This window comes from Brassica napus, chromosome C5, assembly GCF_020379485.1.
Source record: "Brassica napus cultivar Da-Ae chromosome C5, Da-Ae, whole genome shotgun sequence".
NCBI classification, from domain to species: Eukaryota; Viridiplantae; Streptophyta; class Magnoliopsida; order Brassicales; family Brassicaceae; genus Brassica; species Brassica napus.
Window position 1 is genome coordinate 25,508,605 of NC_063448.1, and position 12,257 is coordinate 25,520,861.

Consider the following 12,257-nt stretch of genomic DNA (forward strand, 5'->3'; position numbering starts at 1 on the left):
ATAAATCGAACTGACCAAAACAAAAAACCTGAATTCCCATCATTTATCCATGTTACAATCATTAAGTAAACTAACAACGAGAAACTAGATATTGGAAGAAGAATTAAGGGAGGAAAGAAGACTCATGAAATCGTAGCTTCATAATCAAACAACACGCTTGTGAAGAGAGGCTGTTCTGATGTTCCCTTCACAGAGACTGGTGTGTACGATTTCGGTTTGTAGATCTGTCGGCAATTAACCATCACGGCAAGCGACGAGACCCACTTTCGAAAGAGTCCCGCGGCCACCGACACCGATTCCTAATGGAATATTTGACTATCAAGTTTTAGCTTCCGTCAACAAGGACCGCCGACTTATGTTCACAAAAACCTATATATACATGCACATTCCTTCAAATCTGCCGGTTAAAAGGAATTTCACTTTGGAGAAGAGTAGACGAGGGGAACCGCCATCCCCATAAAATGTTCGGCTGCCGCAAGAAACCTCTAAATCATGGTGCAGACTTCTAAGCACTGACTGGTTGACTTGGGAAGTCCGACTGTCATTCCACTGTCCTCTATTAGAGAAATCTAGCTCTAGTTTACGAACCACCAAATTTTCGGAGTTATCTGGAGATCTATTGCATTAGTAGATCTAACCGCTTCGCCGGATAGAAAGATGTGCCTCCAAATGACCACCAGCCTTTCATTTTTTATCGATGATGCTCAAGTGCTGAAGTGGGGGAGAGAATTTTCGACCGTCCGACATAGGCACCATAATTGGAGAGAACCCCTCCGAAAACTAAAAAAATAAAATTTTAGAATATAAAATGAGAGAAACGCATCTGCTCAAAGGTGATAATTTTTTTTGTTCAAGTTAACTAAGGAACCGCTCAGGAGTTTATACAGTCTAAAAATGATGTTCTCCTTTTCATATTAAGCGTCACTTTAACATATTTTTTTTGTTACATAAAAAGTATCGTTCTACAATTTCAATGCCATTTATATTTGCTTTAAACTCAATATTAATTGTAAAATGCATTGATTTTATAAATAAATATATTTATCTATAATGTTATTGATTAAATATTTGATATTAATGAAAACATAAAATGCGTTTCAATCAGTTTTTTAGCGTGGAAAATGTCTAAGTAACTTTTTTTGTGAAATGAAGTGAGTAAAACTTTTATTTTGTCAAAGTTAGACCATCTCCAATGGCTTAATCTATTTTTTACTCTAAAATAGAGTAACTCCATAATAGAGTTTGAGTTTGTTCCAATAGTACTCTATTTTAGAGTATAAAATAGAGTGATGAACAAAAAAAAAAGTTACTCTATATTTGGAGTAAACCTATTTTTCACTCTATTATAGAGTGAAAAATAAAGTACTATTGGAGCATTTTTACCCTAAACTCTATTTTATAGTGAAAAATAGAGTGAGGTTGGAGATGCCTTGTAGTTTTAAGTTATTCTTTTTTCAGTTTCATAATCCCCTATATATTAAAGGAGAAACATTTTTAAAACGTACCTTAAAAGTTTATTGGCAAGGAATGTGACGTGATGACGTGGCTTCACGAGAAGCTTTTATTTAGTAAAACGCTTAGGTGTCACCCATGTTCGAGAATACGCTAGGCGTGAGTCGGGCGGCCGGTCTACGCCTACCGATTTACTAAAAAATCAGAGATTAAACGGGGATTACTCGGGAAATAATTTTAAAGCATTTTACTAATATATGTTTGTTTTGGTAGGTATAATCAAGTTGTTCATGTAGTATAGTGGTTAAGATCTTTGCCACTTGGGCTTTAGACCCGGGTTCACTTTCTAGAACTTACGTTTTTCGCATTTTTTTCATTAAACAAAAATTACAATTTTGCCCCCGTCTCTTTAATCAGTTTATGGAACCCTAACCGCCGCCAGCACACCATTTTTCACGATGTCTTTCATTTTTCATGTTTTCTATAGCAAAAAAAAAAAACAGACTAACTATCGATTTCAAAGATTCAGGTGAGTACTTAACATGTTTTCGGACTGAAACTACACAGATATAAGTTATTATGCGCCGATTTTTTTGGATTTCGGGATTAACTAGGAAAAACTCGCTCCACCGCCTAAGCACGCCGATCTGCTCCATTTCGCCACGGTGAGCACACGAGCAGCAAAAACCCGGCCGATTACGCAGGCAATCCGGCGCGTTTTCGAACACGGGGTGTCACGCAGAAAACGTTTTTCACCAAAACTGTGAATTTAATGCGTTCACACTAACATTCCTTTAAAAGAACTTTATATCATCTATACTTTTCTCGACGAACACCTTTATGTGATAAACCTTCAGCTTCAAGTTCGATTAGTTGATTTATCAATCCTCTCAATATAATCATAGCATCAATAAAGATTCATTATTCCTCTATACGTTTATGTTAAAAATGGTAACCCATCTGATCTATCGCCTTTAAGTCGACAGATCCGTAGAGACGACAAAGCGATGAAACTTTAGTATGATCCCAAGTGTTAATGAAAGAACCCTTTTCTCCATACCTAATTTCATGCATTTAGCAGAGCACTCACGTTCTTGAGAACCACCTCTCATTGCCTAAAGAGGACGTTGAAAATCTATTTCTAGATAAATGTGTTGTACTCGGTTTTGTTATTGCTAGATGAGGCAATCTCTGTTTCGAGGAGACTGAATCACTGTAAATCGTCTCGGCTTAGTGTATTAGTCTTCTACAGCAAGAAATATAAGCATGGAGTGTTACCACCTTCACCGCCGTGAGAGCTCTGCATTAGACGACCTTGAATATGAGAAGAAACTTCCAGGAACAAACCCCAGCAAGTCTCACGTGTTGGTCGCATCGGGAACAACCTTTACAATTTAGAGGGTCAAATAACTTTCAATTTATTTTATTATGCAACTATGTTTTCTGAATTTAAAGGAGCTATACTTTTTTTTTTGTTTCACACAGTTATTGTTTTGATTATAATATGTTATTGATCTACTTTTTTCGATTTTATGTGTTAAACCCTTAAGTCTATAATTACTACAACGTGGTAGGCGAAATATAAAAAAAATTATTGTTTTCCAAAACTTCTTCTCAAACTTACAAACACCATATATTAAATTTTAATATTAGTGAACCCATTATAAAAAGTCTCTCGCTTCGCCTCTAATAACAATCATACCTTTAGTTCTAACTATCGCTTAAAGTATACCTTATGTTATACATAATCCCCTATATATTATTTGAGAAGCATTACAACTTCTTTTTGTAGCCACATGTCATCACTAGAATGATTCTTAGAATCATTAGAGAAATATGTTGGTTCATCTAATTATATAATAAGTTTTTTATTAAACTAACAATAAATTCATCATTAATGTATTTTATTATTTCCTTAAATAAAATTTACGGAATTGCCTAATGTGGCTAAAGTATATATGACAATTAATGATTTTGAATAATAAAGATTTGATAAAAAATTGTGTATCTTCTATCATATTTGTTTAATTTTAAACTATTAAATAAATTAAACAACCACAATAACCATATAATAAAAAATTAGATTTTTATGTATATGTTATATTTTGAATTTTTACAAACGGCTATAAATTACTAAACTGTTAAAAATCTCACATTCAAATTTTATGATCCATGGTTTAAAATTTTTGTTATGACAAAATACAAATGATTACAAAAATTATATAAGTAAAAAGTCTAATTTAATTAATTATTAAGATTAATATATATATATCGTTTTAAATTAAACTATAAACCATATAAAATACAATATTTTATTTTCAAAATTTACTTTGAACAATTTTTTTGATAAAAGTTTTGAACGATCATTGACAACTTATTTTTTTTTTTAAATTATAAATTAATAAAACTATTAATCCCACAATGAAAATTTTGTTATCAGTAATTTAAATTTTTTTCTATAAAAGATACAAACGATCAAAAAAACTATATGAGTAGAAATCATCATTTAATAGACATTAATATTAAAAATATACTAAAATATATTATCTATGTTAGTATCATTTAAATTTAATAACATATTCTATCAAATATAAAAATAAATATTTTTTGGATTAATAAAATTGATTTATATGTTCCCAATTTAATTATATATTTAATAGTTACTGACTTTTAATTATTTAATATATATTTATTATTTCATAATATGTAAAAATATTTAATACATAAAATAATTTATATATATAATGTTGATCCCGCGCAAAACGCGAATCTTAACCTAGTCATAATATATAATTTCAACATTAATAGACATCTTATTCGCGCAAAACTATCAAGTATCATTGGTATTTGATCATAATCACTATTTAGCGACGATGGATGGAGCCCACAGCTTATATACACACAATCATTTTGTTTGTTTTTATTTTTAGTATATTGTCTTCGTAATCAATAGTCTTTTTTCTTCTTTCGTATTTATTCGTACAAAACAGAAAATACGTAACTTTTATAGTTGCAACAAGACACTAAATCAATTGTTTAAAAAAATTAAGATCAGAACAAACAGAGGCATTTTAATACTTTGTCAGCCATATGAAAGAGGGAACGTAAAATTACGACGTTAATGGTTCAATTTCATTATGAGATTTGGTGGTAAATAATGGTTTTTTATAAAGAAAATTCTCAAGGAAAAAGTCTAGGAACCTATTTTACTACCATAGGACAACTGATATTTGTAAAAAAATAATAAAAACATACATTAAAATTACAATACCGAAATATAAGAATAAAAAAGAATTGCAGAGTCGAGATAGTTAATCTATTTCTTTAAATTTTTAAACGCCCCGTAGTGTGACGGTTTTATAGCACTCAGATTCCTAGGATACAACTGCAGCATTGTTTCTGTTTACCATCACCGAAAAACAGAATCTATCGACCCTAATTTTGTGTTGTACTCTCAGACACAAAAAAATAAAAAATAAACATAACTATTTCATAATGGGAGAATCTTTTGTTGTTTCATGTTCATGTTCGTATATATTCTACATTGCCATGAGGCTTTATATAGAAAAGATGAGTACCACAAAACATAACGTTTAGGTTTTTTCTTTTCAAAACCAAAAAACGTATATGCATGAATGGAGTATTAAGTGTCATCAATAATCATAATGAAGAATGATTCTTTCGACTATTGACCGTAACTTGCAAAAATAATATTAGTGTCTTTGACCAAATCAATGCTAATATTTATTTTGCTATGGGTATACATTTTTATATTTAGCCAAATATAAAAGATAAACCATGAATATGATTTAAATCATAAGTTATTAAACATAAGTCTATCTAACATATTTAAATCTAAATTCAAACCCAATATCTAATGTGTACATTTAAGTCACACATTTTAGAACTCCATTTCTCATTCAAACGAACTCCACTTTTGACATTTGGTTACACTATTTTATAGTGTCCACGGTTATTCCGATGAACGTCTTCGCCCAGAAACTTACCGAAAATGGTGTAAAACCATTTCGTCAAAACCGAGTTCCAACAAAAAGAAGATTTTTTTTTGTAATGAGAGACAAAGGTGTTATAGTAATTTACGAGTTATAAGGTGTGGATAATCATGCAGGACATAATTCGAAATTCAAAAAATGGATTGTATGTTCGTGAATCAGCGTCGGTCGGGTGGTGAAAAATAGAACCAAATTGCTAATCGAAAGACGAATTGAAGCATGACAAAATTGGCTCATTTTTCATAAATAAAATTATATTTTTTCTGATTTACCAAGTGATTTACCAAGTCATGATGGTCTGATAATATTTTGAAAGAATTTAGAGATTTTTTAATAATAATAATAGCCTTTCCAATTTATTTATTAGTTTTAGATTTATTTATACAAATACTTAACTTACTGAACAAATTCTTTACATTTTTTTTTTCATACAAATTCTTTACTTATATAAACATAAACCTCCATTGTATATAACTATTACTTTAAGACTATAAAAATATATTTAAGGCAATTTAGGAAACTCTTAAATTCTAGCTTTTTCCATCACTTTCTTTTCTTACAAGATCTCTGAAATTACATTTTAGTTATACAGTAATGTTTTAGCAAAAGTTTAGGTTCGATTGGTTGAAGTTGTAGTTTTATGTTCTTTTTTGTTCTAAAATTAAGACTTCAGATATTTAGCTTCAACTTTATTTTTTTTCTGCTATAGAAATCTTTTCAATGTACTTAACAAGAACTTTAGAGAATTTTGTTTTCTAAAGCTAACATATTTTTTTAATAATGTTTTGGCTATAGATTAAATTTTAAAACCTAAAACATGATTAAAAGGAGACTATAGAAATTAAAGTGGATATCCACAACTTCTCCAACTTCTACCAATCAATCTCTTAAATACAACTGTATAAAATAATTTTTTAGTACAATAAGTTTATTTAGAGAATCTATAACATATTTATATATTTATCTATAATAGAATTTAGATATAAAATTATTACAATCTATTTCTATTTTATAGAATAGAAATTATTGTTTTTCCTTTGTTTAAAGAAAAAAAATAGCTTTTTCTATATTTTACCTATTTTAAAATTGCTATTTTACAGGAATCATTTGATCAAATTTTATCTTTATCATAAAAAAATTTGTTTTAGAAAACAACAACACAATTTCATTAAAATGATCTTTTTTGTGCACCACATTAAAATGGTCTTAAAGCCAAAATATTACTAGTTTACTAGTAGTGCACATGAAGTGGATTCCCTTGTACTTCATGTTTAAACCTTCTTTTCGTAAGGAAATTTTTTCTTTCTATTAAATTTTCTAAGAAACCGATTCCGAACTTGGAAACACTACAACCCTAAAGAATAACTTCCAATATTTTTAAAAGTTGATTTCAATCCAAAATTAAGAGAAAAAATGCGAACACAATTTGTCCAAATGGTTGAGTTAACTTCTTCTACCCAAGCTGAAAACTCCACTCATAATCCTCACAAGGAACAATAATTTCGACCAAATTTTATATCAGTGATTTTTTTAATGTAATTTGGCAATATTTTTTTTATAAACAAATTTTAAATCTGAATAGAATATAATTCAAAAATAATATACTTAACTTTAAAACTAGACAAATTATCAACATCCAAAACCAATTCTAATTTATAGATATCAAATTAAACTGGATCTTGAATACTTGGCTCATTACTTGCAAAATCTGAGGAAGTACGACTAAATCCAATTTTAACTGAATGATTATCCAAAATATAATTGCATCAGAAATTTTAGTTACTAATAATAGTTTTTGTAATGTTAAATAACATGAGATTTATATATGGGTCTTTATTTAATTTTAATTCAATAATATATATATATATATATATATATATAGATATGTATATATTTTTGTATATATATATTATGAAATATCTTTTGTCTTTGTTTGGATTTTTCAGATTTTGAAAATTTAAATGTTGAAGCGTATTAAATTTTGCATTTTGCATTTGATGAATTTTTGTTCTTTTTTTTTTAAGTTTAAATAATATTGCTTTTTGAGGTTTTTATAATTTAGTTTTTGTTTAATTATAAATAAAGTTGCCTAAGTTTTAACAATTGGTTTCAGTATTTTTTCAGAATTGATTTTAGTATATGCTCTTTGAACAACATTGTGAATCATGATTTAACACATAAATATGGTCTATTAAATATCCATTCGAAATATGCTAAACCGGCAATGAATACATAAACCATTAGTCAAGTCCAACTATTCTGGTCTAAAAGGCTACTTCGTGGTTTGAGGTAGCGAGCTCTGAGTCTACGGATAAAACCAAGATGCGGTCACCTGGTCAGTCGGTTACCAAAAAAACCGAGATCTCCAGAGCAAGGCACAACACATGCATCCTATATACGAGGAGTAGTTGGATCAAGATGAGAAGTATAAAAACCAGCCAATACCATCATTTCACATACGCCTTTTGTCCTACTCACTTGAGACCAAGAATACTCTCTTCAAGCTTATTATCTTGTTTTTTGTTTTTTGTATTCATCATATTCATTGTCGATAATATTAGTCCAATTTGAGAAAATTATCTTAGAGTTCTACTCAAAGAGATCCTTTCCCATCGTTTTTCTAAATCTTATTCTATTCACATAAAAATTCTGATTGCAGGTTTTAGTTTCCAAAATTTAACGCTGTCCATGGAGAGATGATAAAAAATATATCACTGATTCAAGAAGCCGATCAAATATCAGCCAAATCAAAATGGAGCCTAGAACCATGGTGAAGTCGATGCAATTAAAGCAAAACCTAGAAACGATGTGAAACGGTTTCGGCTGAACTTGGTGAAGTCGCAGACTCGTCCAACACGGGATCCATAAAGTTTGAATCATCGGCGCAAGTAGCCTCAGTCCACAGTCGCAACGCCAGCACAAGCCGCAGCTGATAACTCTCCTCCGTCTGCTGCGCTCAGCTCTTCCCAGATGACGACCCCCCTGGTGTAGTCGTAACTACGTATAGCGCAAGAAACCTATTGATTCTGAGAATACCTAGGTAGCGTGCCTTCTTGAGATCGTTGAGAGTCGAAGCTCTATCTGAGAACAAGGTCAGAGTTTATAAAAAGCTCTTATTAAATTCAAAGTAAAAGTCGTGTCCTTAGAACACCACATCATCAACTATATATATGAAAGCAAAACACCAATGCTAATTTGAAAAAAAGAATTATAACTCTTCCTTATCGATAAATAAAAAGGAAACATAAAGCTTTAAGTAAAACTAGATAGATAAGGAAACAAAGAAAACCAAAGCCAATATGGAAAAGGATGTAGGCTGCATCAGGTCGCCCGGGGTAGAAAAAGATTCGTTCTCGAATCTTCGGTGTCGTCCTTAGCAACAAATGGAACCAAATGTTTGACGTTAAAAACATCAGAACACCGAATGTTAGGTGGAAGTGAAACTCGATACGCATTGCTATTGATCTTCTCCAGAATATCCAAGGGACCAATCTTCCGAGCCTTAAGCTTATTGTACTCGTGTGGTGGAAAACGTTCCTTAGTCAATACAGCCCTAACTTTGTCACCCACATGGAACTGAACATCACGGCGATGACGATCTGCAGCCTCCTTGTATTTAGCTGAAGTAAGTTTCAAGTTGTCATGGACCGTCTGATGAATATGAGCGACATTTCCAATGAAGTCAACAGCCTCGCCATGATCTCGCGTAGCATCAGGCACCACGCCAAGGTCAATGGGACCACGAGGGACGATACCATAAACGATACGAAAGGGACTGTAAGAAGTAATCCGGTTAACAGTGTGGTTGAATGCAAACTCAGCTTGACAAAGGATTGAATCCTATGAACGAATATTACTCACAACCAAACAATAAAGCATGTCTCCCAAAGAGCGATTGATAACCTCGGTCTGTCCGTCAGACTGAGGATGACTGAGGATGATACGCAGAGCTCATGTCGAAACTTGTACGCAGAAGCTTCCAAATAGTACACCAGAAGTGACTCAAAAATCTCGAATCTCTATCAGACACGATCGACAAAGGAAGCCCATGAAGGCGATAGATCTCTTTGAAGAAAAGTTGAGCTACCATGACGGCATCAATAGTCTTTTTACAAGGAATAAAGTGCGCCATCTTGGAGAAGCGATCGACGACCAAAAATATAGAATCAAATCCCCGTTGAGTACGCGAAAGTCCAAGAACAAAATCCATACTGATGTCGGTCCAAGGTTGAGTAGGCACTGGTAACAGCATGTATAAACCACCGTTTGCAGCGTGGCCCTTAGATGTTTGACAAACCACACAACGCTCAACAAAACGAGCAACGTCTCGTCGAAGCGATTGCCAAAAATACGAGTCGAGAACAAGTTTAATAGTTCTATCACGACCCATATGCCCTTCATTATGCAACTCATGTATGCTACGCAGTCGCCAACTCCCGTCTGGTATATATATAGCTTGTCCCCACGAAAGAGAAATCCCTCATGGATGACAAAGTCATTGCGTACGTGCGACTGAACCTCAAGCCAAATGCGACCAAATTATGCGTCAGTGGCATAGAGCTCAGCAATGGATGACAGACCCGGAACAGAAGTATGAAACGCTGCAAGAAGAGTATGCCGTCTGCTTAAAGCATTTGCCACCTTGTTTGTTTTGCCGGACTGATGACGAATAACAAAGGTGAATTGTTGCAAGTAAGCAATCCAAGAAGCATGGCGTGAAGAGATTTTAGATTGACTATCCAGATGCTTCAGAGCGTCATGGTCTGTAAACAATATGAACTCTTGATGAAAAAGGTAATGGCGCCAATGTCGTATAGCTTGAACAATGGCATAGAACTCCACGTCATACGTACTGTAACGAGCACGTGAACCGGCTATCTTTTCACTGTAATAGGCGATTGGACAACCCTGCTGACTTAAGACCGCAACAATTCCTGTCTTGCAAGCATCACAGTGAAGTTCGAACACATTAAAGAAGTCCGGTAAGGCCAATATAGGAGCTGAGATCAAGTGCTCTTTGATGACAGTAATCCAGGTGAATGTCATTCCCTTCATGCAGTCCGTGAGTGGGGCTGTTAAGGCACTGAAGTTGCGGACAAAACATCGGTAAAAAGAAGCTAAACCATGGAAACTTCGAACCTCCGTTATCGTTCTAGGAACCGGCCAAGATTTGATTGCCTTAATTTTACTTGGATCAACCTCAAGACCTTGCGCATAGATAATATACCCTAAGAACAGGACCTGTGATGTGCCGAACACACATTTTTGTTGAGCTGCAACGAGTTTTTGCTGGCGCAAAACCTGAAGCACGTCGCGGAGATGATCAACATGACTCTCCAGAGTAGAACTGAAAATCAATATGTCGTCGACATATACTACGACACATTTGCCAATGAACAGCCTGAGAGCCTGATTCATAACCTCATAAACGTACTAGGAGCATTAGATAAGCCGAAAGGCATGACTAACCACTCAAAGAGACCTTCCCGAGATTTAAAAGCGGTTTTCCATTCATTGCCAGGCCGGATACGTATTTGATGATAGCCACTTTTGAGATCCAGTTTGGAGAAGATCGATGCACACCCTATTTGGTCAAGGAGGTCGTCAAGGCGAGGTATAGGGAAATGATAACGCACTGTGATTTTATTGATAGCTCGGCTGTCAACACACATGCGCCACGAACCGGCTTTCTTTGGAATGAGTAAAGCTGGGACGGCTGTGGGACTAAGTCTTTCACGTATGTGACCTTTGGCCAAAAATTCCTCCACTTGTCTACGGAGTTCATCATGTTCTTGAGGACTCATTCGATAGTGAGGACGGTTGGGAAAGGCCGCGTTTGGCATGACGTCTATATGGTGCTGGATATCTCGTAAGGTGGAAGTCCTTGCCGGAGATCAGGCGGAAAGACGTCCGTAAATGATGATAGTAAAGAAGCAAACTCGGGTGGTGAGGGAAAGATAACTGGTGGCATGGTCAGAGTAGAGACTAATGCCCAAGCAATATCAGATTCTCGTAGTTCTTCTTCGAAGGCTGCTTTTGGCAACAAAAGTAACGTCTGACTGGCTTTGAGCGTTGTAGGAGGAGGTGATAATGTTGCAGGAACCTCTTGTGCTTGTTCCGGAGATGGTAGCAATGTTATTGCCATGGACAACAAAGAAGATGGTAGCCATGGTGTGATGTGTCTTTATCATATTGCCATGGACAACAAAGAAGAAGGTGACATGCGTCCATGGGGACAACATCACAGCACACAGTGTCGAGGTAGGTACCGATGGAGAATGAAACCAAGACCTGGCGTGAAACGGTAATGTCAACGCCTTTGTTGAGCCATGTGAGTTTGTATGGAGAAGGATGGGCTGTTGATTTGAGGTCCAACTTCTTGATTGCAGTCGCTGAAAGAACATTAGTACAGCTTCCACAATCAATGATTATTTTACAAATCTTCCCACTAATCGTGCCTGTGGAGCGAAATAAAGTTGTTCGTAGCCATGATTCGTCAGATGACCGAGGCAATAAGCAGTTGCGGCGCAGAACGAGAATGTTAGCTCCAGTATCTCCTGCTTTGGCTTCTGTGTCTGCTTCCTGCTGAGAGTCTGAGTCATACGTATCGTATATTGGTTCCTCGTCCAAAGGAGCATCTTGATTAATGAGACCACGACGATTTTGATTCGGACAAGCCGACTGTATGTGACCGTTTTCACCACAAGTGTAACAACGGAGCGCCCATGTTCGTGCCAGATGAGAGTGGGCTATCACGTCTGTTGGTGTAGTTGTATTTGTACGTGCTGCTTC